We start from the raw sequence: 6,660 nt of genomic DNA on the forward strand, positions 1-6,660 counted from the left end.
TTTCTAATTCTAGTTCTAATCGAAGAAGAAGTTGACAGAAAATCAAGAAGGCCATAAATTATTCATCACGGAATAAAGACCAAAACTAAAATATTCCCTGGGAAAAACAGTACTCGTACATATTCACGAAATATTAACTAATTAGTTGGGTCAACAGGGGCTCCGCAGAGAATCATATGATTAAATTTAAGCAAAATGAATAATTGAGAAGGGGATAAGTAACTACTCTTTTGGTCTTAAATATAAGACCTATTTTGTAACATATTTTTTTATCCTATTTATAAAGTACTTTTAACATGTTTCATACAAACTAAGAAAAATCTTAAATTGTATTAACTCTCTGCTAATTAAAATAAAATAACTTTTCCACCTTATCCTTATGTAATAAATGCACTTTTCAAAAAAGATAATTATTTAGATTATAATAAATAAAAGATAAAATAGTACGTAAATGTTAAAAATTTAATAAAGTAACTAACAAACATGATCAAATATTTATTTTCCCTTTATTCTATAGATAAGACTAAAAAATAATTTATATTATAAAATAAGTTTTATATTTAGAACATGAGAAGTGTTAATTAACGGAGAAGAAACTAAAAGAGAGGGCCAAGGTCGGAAAGGGGAAAAAGGGACATTTGCAGAAGCCTTTGCATGCATGTATGAGCCCAACAAAAAATCATGTCACATCGATCGTTTAATTTTAACTGTTTTACTCAATTATTACGCACTAATTAATTGTAGTCTAATTATTGATATGATCTCACTTGGTACGTGTGAAAATATGCTGGGAATTAATTGAGGTATTCTGAAAAAATGTCATAATTTGAGGATTTTCATTGTGTCCACTTATCAAGTCGGTGATTAGTTAAATTTCAAATCAGTCTCATCAAGTTAACGAAGAGGAGATTGAACATCACCAATAACATAACATCACAGGTCATACATACTCTTTAATCGTGGGCCGTTATGTTGTTGGAGCCATTTAAGACGATGAAAATGAGGTGGCCGGGTAACCTCTGACCCTTTCATCGTGAACAGGAGGGAATGATAAATCTGAAGGTCTCTGCTCGTTGTCACTCCACTAGATGAAGGTGTACACACACGCACGCGCATATATATATATATATATATATATATATATATATAATATGAATCCTACTATGTCTATCTCTATGTTTAGTGGAAGCTTTGAGAAAGATAGATGGGAAACAAGGAAAGAAGGACTGGGACTTCAGCGTATATATGATGTATCCAAGGTTCCTATCCTCTCTCATAACTATCTCCCCTTCTTGGTTAAAAGGTGGAGAATAATAAAAAATACAAACATACATACCCTCAATAATGTTACAGGAAAGCTATCTCCTCCCCGTAAATATGATGTATTGTTGTAACTCTCTAAAGAAACAAACTGATTTTTTTTAATAATTTTTAATTGAAGATTATCTTGTAAAATCAGTGACATCTCTCTCAGTCATCAGCATCGAGCGACACAGATATTTCTCTTTTTGAATCAGAAAATGATTCATATGAAATTCAATTGTAAAAATAACTAGACGCTATCTTACCTGAATATTTATAATTCGCGAAAGCAAAACTCATAACCTAACATTAGGGTCTGTTTGGATTGGTGATGAAAAAAATAGCTTATTTTCAATCTGACTTTTAAAAAAGTAAGATTAGGTAAAAGTTAAATTGAGTAAGGTGAATTATGTTTGAATTAGAGTTTCAAAAAATTAGTTTGTAAAAGTGAGATTGGTAAAAGATTGTTTGAATTATAATTGAGTAAAAGCAAGTTTATTTATAAAATTACCAAAATAGGTATGAGTATTAATAAATAATAAAACATGATAAAAAATGAGACCCACATTTTGTCTTTCTCTCTCCACTTTTCCAATGCTATATTCATATTTATTCATTATATATGTTTAATTATCTCGGTAACAAGTATTTCTATTTTATAATCTCACAAATAAACTATTTTTATTTTATCATAATAATTTTAGGTTTTTTTTAAATATTATCACATTAAAAATATAAAATATCAAACACTATTTTTAATAAAGTCCACGTCTTTTTCAGTTATTTTACAAGTAAACTAACTTTTCTATTAATCATCTAAACAATTTTTAACTTTTTCAACTGACTTTTTAAAAGCACCTATCTAAATATATTCTAACTGATTTTTACTTTAACTTCAGTTACAAAAATCAGTTGGGTTAGAAGTTAGTTTTGTTCAATGCCAATCCAAACATACCCATAAACTCCTAAACTTAGCTTCTCCAAAAGCGACGTTTACTACCAGCTTTTGGTCCCATATTAGATCCCCTCACAATCCTTCCAAACAGCCCATAAGGCTTAATGCACTTATAAGCAGTGTTTGGGCCAGCAAACGCTGACCCAAACAGACACATTGTTGTAATGTTGTTCGTTATTGTTTAATTTGACAATCTTTGTCTTCATGGTGGGATGAATGTGCGATCAACTGAAATCACAAAATCTCTTTGAGACCCTACCGCAAGAACTAACAGGGCTACCTTACCTTACACAAATGTATGTTTTCTAAATAGGTTAACAAGCAAATTTGTTTTAACAGTTTTTACTCATGAGCGCCAAATACTCCAAAAAAATTTGAGAGGCAAATTTGCCTGAAAGTTTAGAACCATAACAAATTTGGCCTGTACTATTAAAAATATTCACAATCAATATTATATTTTAACATAAGGGGCAAAACTGTTATAATTTTAAACTTTTAGGAATAAATTTGCACACTCAAAAATTTGGGTGCTCAGCTCTTCTAAACAAAATTTTTCGGGACAAATTTGCATTTTAACCCATTTTTAAACTGAAACTCTCACCTTTTTTTTTGGGACTCAACTTAAACTCTCACATTTAGTGACAGTGAGCTTTGCGCCATCATCGATCAATTGATTTCTTTCTCTTTTATGCGCATATGTAGCGATCTCACTCGCAATTACCTTAGCTGCAAAATCCCTCGGGGAATGGGGCTCCACGAAACCTGCCATAATGTAATCTCCCCTCTCTCACATTTTGATTTTGATCGAGTTTAGAGAACATGATTATAGTTTCGTCTAGTTAACATGAATCTGGTAATGGATGCGTTGTTCTTAATTACGTTAGTTCGGTTTTCGGAAATCGGCTCACGGAAACGATCCCACCAGAGCTAGCGTAAGTTTTCCTTCTTGCATCGCACATAATGGCAGTGGAATTAGAGACAATTTATTTTCTGGGAAGATACCTGATTTTATTCAGAATTGGACAAGTCTCGAGAGAATGTACGAAACTCTGATCTCTTCCTTTTTTTCCCCCTTATCAACTCTAATTGCTTTCAACTCTTCAACCATTCCAACGCCCATTCCAACTCAAGACAAGATTGCATGGTTTGGTTTCACGCTTGAGATGAGTTGTTTGTTTTTTACTTTGTAGTGTTCACGAAACAATCCACGTTGCTTACTTTTTCTAAACATTATTATTGTTAATAATAATAAAAAAAATCGTACTACTGATTAATAGGGTTAAGTTTAAGAGAATGAGCTAGTTCTTCACAATAACAAACTAAAATTTAAATATCTATTAGGAGAAGTACCTACATTTAAAACGTAATAATATCTTGGATAAGATTACTTCCAAAGATTCTAATTGTGATTGATTAATGATGTGATATCTTGATATATGTGATATTATAATTCAGGATAAATATTTTCATGTGAATTATGTAATTTTTTATGGATAAAGACTACAAGTCCGTTTGATTCAACCCCACTGCATTCTTGCGATAGCAAGCCAATTTGCATTACCATGATGTTTGTGTTTGGTTGGACTTTTTCATGGTAATGATCATTACAATGGTAATCCAAATTGCACAATTTTTGGTAATCCCCATTCATAGGTCCCCTTTATGAATAGATATTACCATACTTTGCAAAGTTTTAAATGTCTTTTTTATCCTCAATATTTAATGCAAAAAGACAAAAAATGACCTCCAAAAATTATATCCTAATATCGTCTTTCTTCCCTTCCCACTCTTATCTTCCACCTCTCTCCTTCCATTATCTTCTCCACCTTCTTGAAATTGCTCACCTCCGCCATTGCTCATTTCCTCCTCCACCTTTTTGACATCACTGATCACCACCATTTCTTACCTCATCCTCCACCTTACCAACATCACTCACCTCCTCCTTCATTAGATTCACACTCATCATGCTCATCTTCTGCACCATGTTCAGGTGGAGGTCGATGAAGTTTAGTAAAAGATGCTTGCGACATCAGAGGAAATGAAGTCCAGTCGAGATCAAGAAATCTTTATTAACCACACTATCATAGATTTCTTGATCTACAACAATGATTTCCAAGTCTTTACTTTGTCTTCCTCTATCTTTGATTTGTGCGACTTTGTGTATGAATTTGTGCCAGCAAAGATGTTGAACGGTGATGTGTTTCATGTGTAACCATTGTTGGGGAAGAAACATGCAGAAGAAAAGGGGATTTGTTTTTACCATGGGCAAAAAGGTCTTTGCACAATTTCATTGCACTATTTTAGAATAGCATACCAAACACTACCTCTATAATTAATACTACATGACATTCTCTTTGTATTACGCTACATTGCATTGCAAGGGTGCCTGCAATTGAACCAAACGGGTCCTACAGCTTTGAGATCACACTATGACATGTGTTCTTCGTTATCACCTATAACTATATAATATTTGGGCTTTATTTTATTTATTTCTTCTCATTACAAATATTTAATTTGTCTAGCGTTCTCGTATAAATTACCCTTTTAGTGGGGAAAATCTCTATAAAATTTTTCATAGAAAACTTAAGACTTAATGTATCTTTGGTCTTTAAAATTTGAATCCATTTTGATTTGGTCCTTCAAATTTTAAACCCATAGTTTTAGTCTATAAAATTTTATGTCTTAAAATATTAGTTCTTGACAATGCAATGGTATTAAAGTCTGTTGAAGTATCGTCAATGACGTCAAAATTCGTGATGTGAACTCGCTAGCTGATGCCTAATTGGATCTTATGTAGATAATAGAGTTCAGTGCAATAAACAACTCTTAAAAATACATAGCGAGAAAAAAAAAATTAGGAGACTAAAGAGCTATGTTTTCAGGACTTGTTTTTTCCCCCCTATTCTGTTATCTACACAAGAGCTAGTTAAATGTCATCTGATAAGTTTATATCAGCATTTTAATGTTCTTTATGATACTTTAGTATATTTTAATACTGTTACACCTTCAGAGACAAGCTTTTTAAGATGGACTAAAACTTGAGTTTGAAATTTGAGAGATTAAAACCAAAATAAACCCAAATTTTAGCATCTGAAAATTATACTAACCCAAAACTCAAAATATAACTCAACTAATCCACTGAACGAGTCTGATGAGTTTTTTTTTTTTAAAAAAAAAAAAAGCAAACACATATACTTTTTAGGGAGAATGATAGAAAAAAGAGTTGGAAATTATAAATCCCAAATCAGGTTTGGTAACACAACTTTATTTTGTATTGACAAGTCTAAATTTGTAAATGAAAACAAATTTGTGTTGACATTCTTTATTTGGCATTTACAAAATTCCATCTTTTTTTTGTCATTGTCCCTACTTTCTATTATTGTTATTATTATTTCTATTTTCTTACTATACATAATTTTAATTTCTTTTTGATGAAATTACAATTCTAGTTCTAGTCAAAGAAAAAAGTGGATAGAAAAATCATGCAGGCCACAAATTATTGATCATGGAATAAAGTCCAAACTAAAATATTCGTTAGGAGGAGAATCATATAATTAAATTTTGGAAATATGAATAATTGAAAAGGGGATAATTAATTCATAGAGAAGAAATTAAAAGAGAGTGCCAAGGTCGGAAAGTGGAAAAAGGGTCGTTCGTAGAAGCCTTCGCATTCACGTGCTTTGAGCTTAAAAAAGACACGTGATAGATCGTTTAATTTTAGGAAAAATTACAATAAAGTCTCACCCAAAAGAATTGAATATAAAAAATTATTTTAAAATCATCAAATTATTCTGAAATATTCCTAAAGGATCTCGTTGCAAAAAAATTTATTTGTTTAACACCAAATTACTCTTATTTTTTGTTTAAAGTTTGCATTGACCGTCGAAATCAGTTATTAACAACTTAAAGTGTAAGGATTAATAACTATGATACATTACATTTTGTGATAATTGTGTGCAAACAACCCAAAAAAAATTATTCGGTTGCTCAAAAATGTGATAGTTGTATCGAAAAACGCCGTATGCCGGATAATTGTATAAAAGAAATTTTATATGGATCCTTTTGTGATTAAAAGCAAGAAAACGCTGTGATGCTCGACGCTGATCTACTGATTCAGTGGCTGCTGAATTTTACAAGAGAATATTCAATTAAGAAATTGTGGAAAGCAGTTACTTCCAGATATGGTATGCATATGCAATGAGTTATAACCATGAAGTGTGTGAATATCGTGACTTGTTACTAGCACAAGCGAAGTAAAACAAAAATGAGAGGCTGAGGTTGACTTAAATTAATTCAAGAGGAACGATGTCCGCTCGATCTCTATCGAAGTAAATACGATGAGGTCTAAGAAATTGTTCTCTCCAACACAGTTTATTAAACTATGATGTATATCAGGGGGAGAT

The sequence above is a fragment of the Neltuma alba genome, unplaced genomic scaffold (assembly GCF_004799145.2).
Source record: "Neltuma alba isolate B1F8T4 unplaced genomic scaffold, ASM479914v2 tig00012684_pilon, whole genome shotgun sequence".
Taxonomy (NCBI): domain Eukaryota; kingdom Viridiplantae; phylum Streptophyta; class Magnoliopsida; order Fabales; family Fabaceae; genus Neltuma; species Neltuma alba.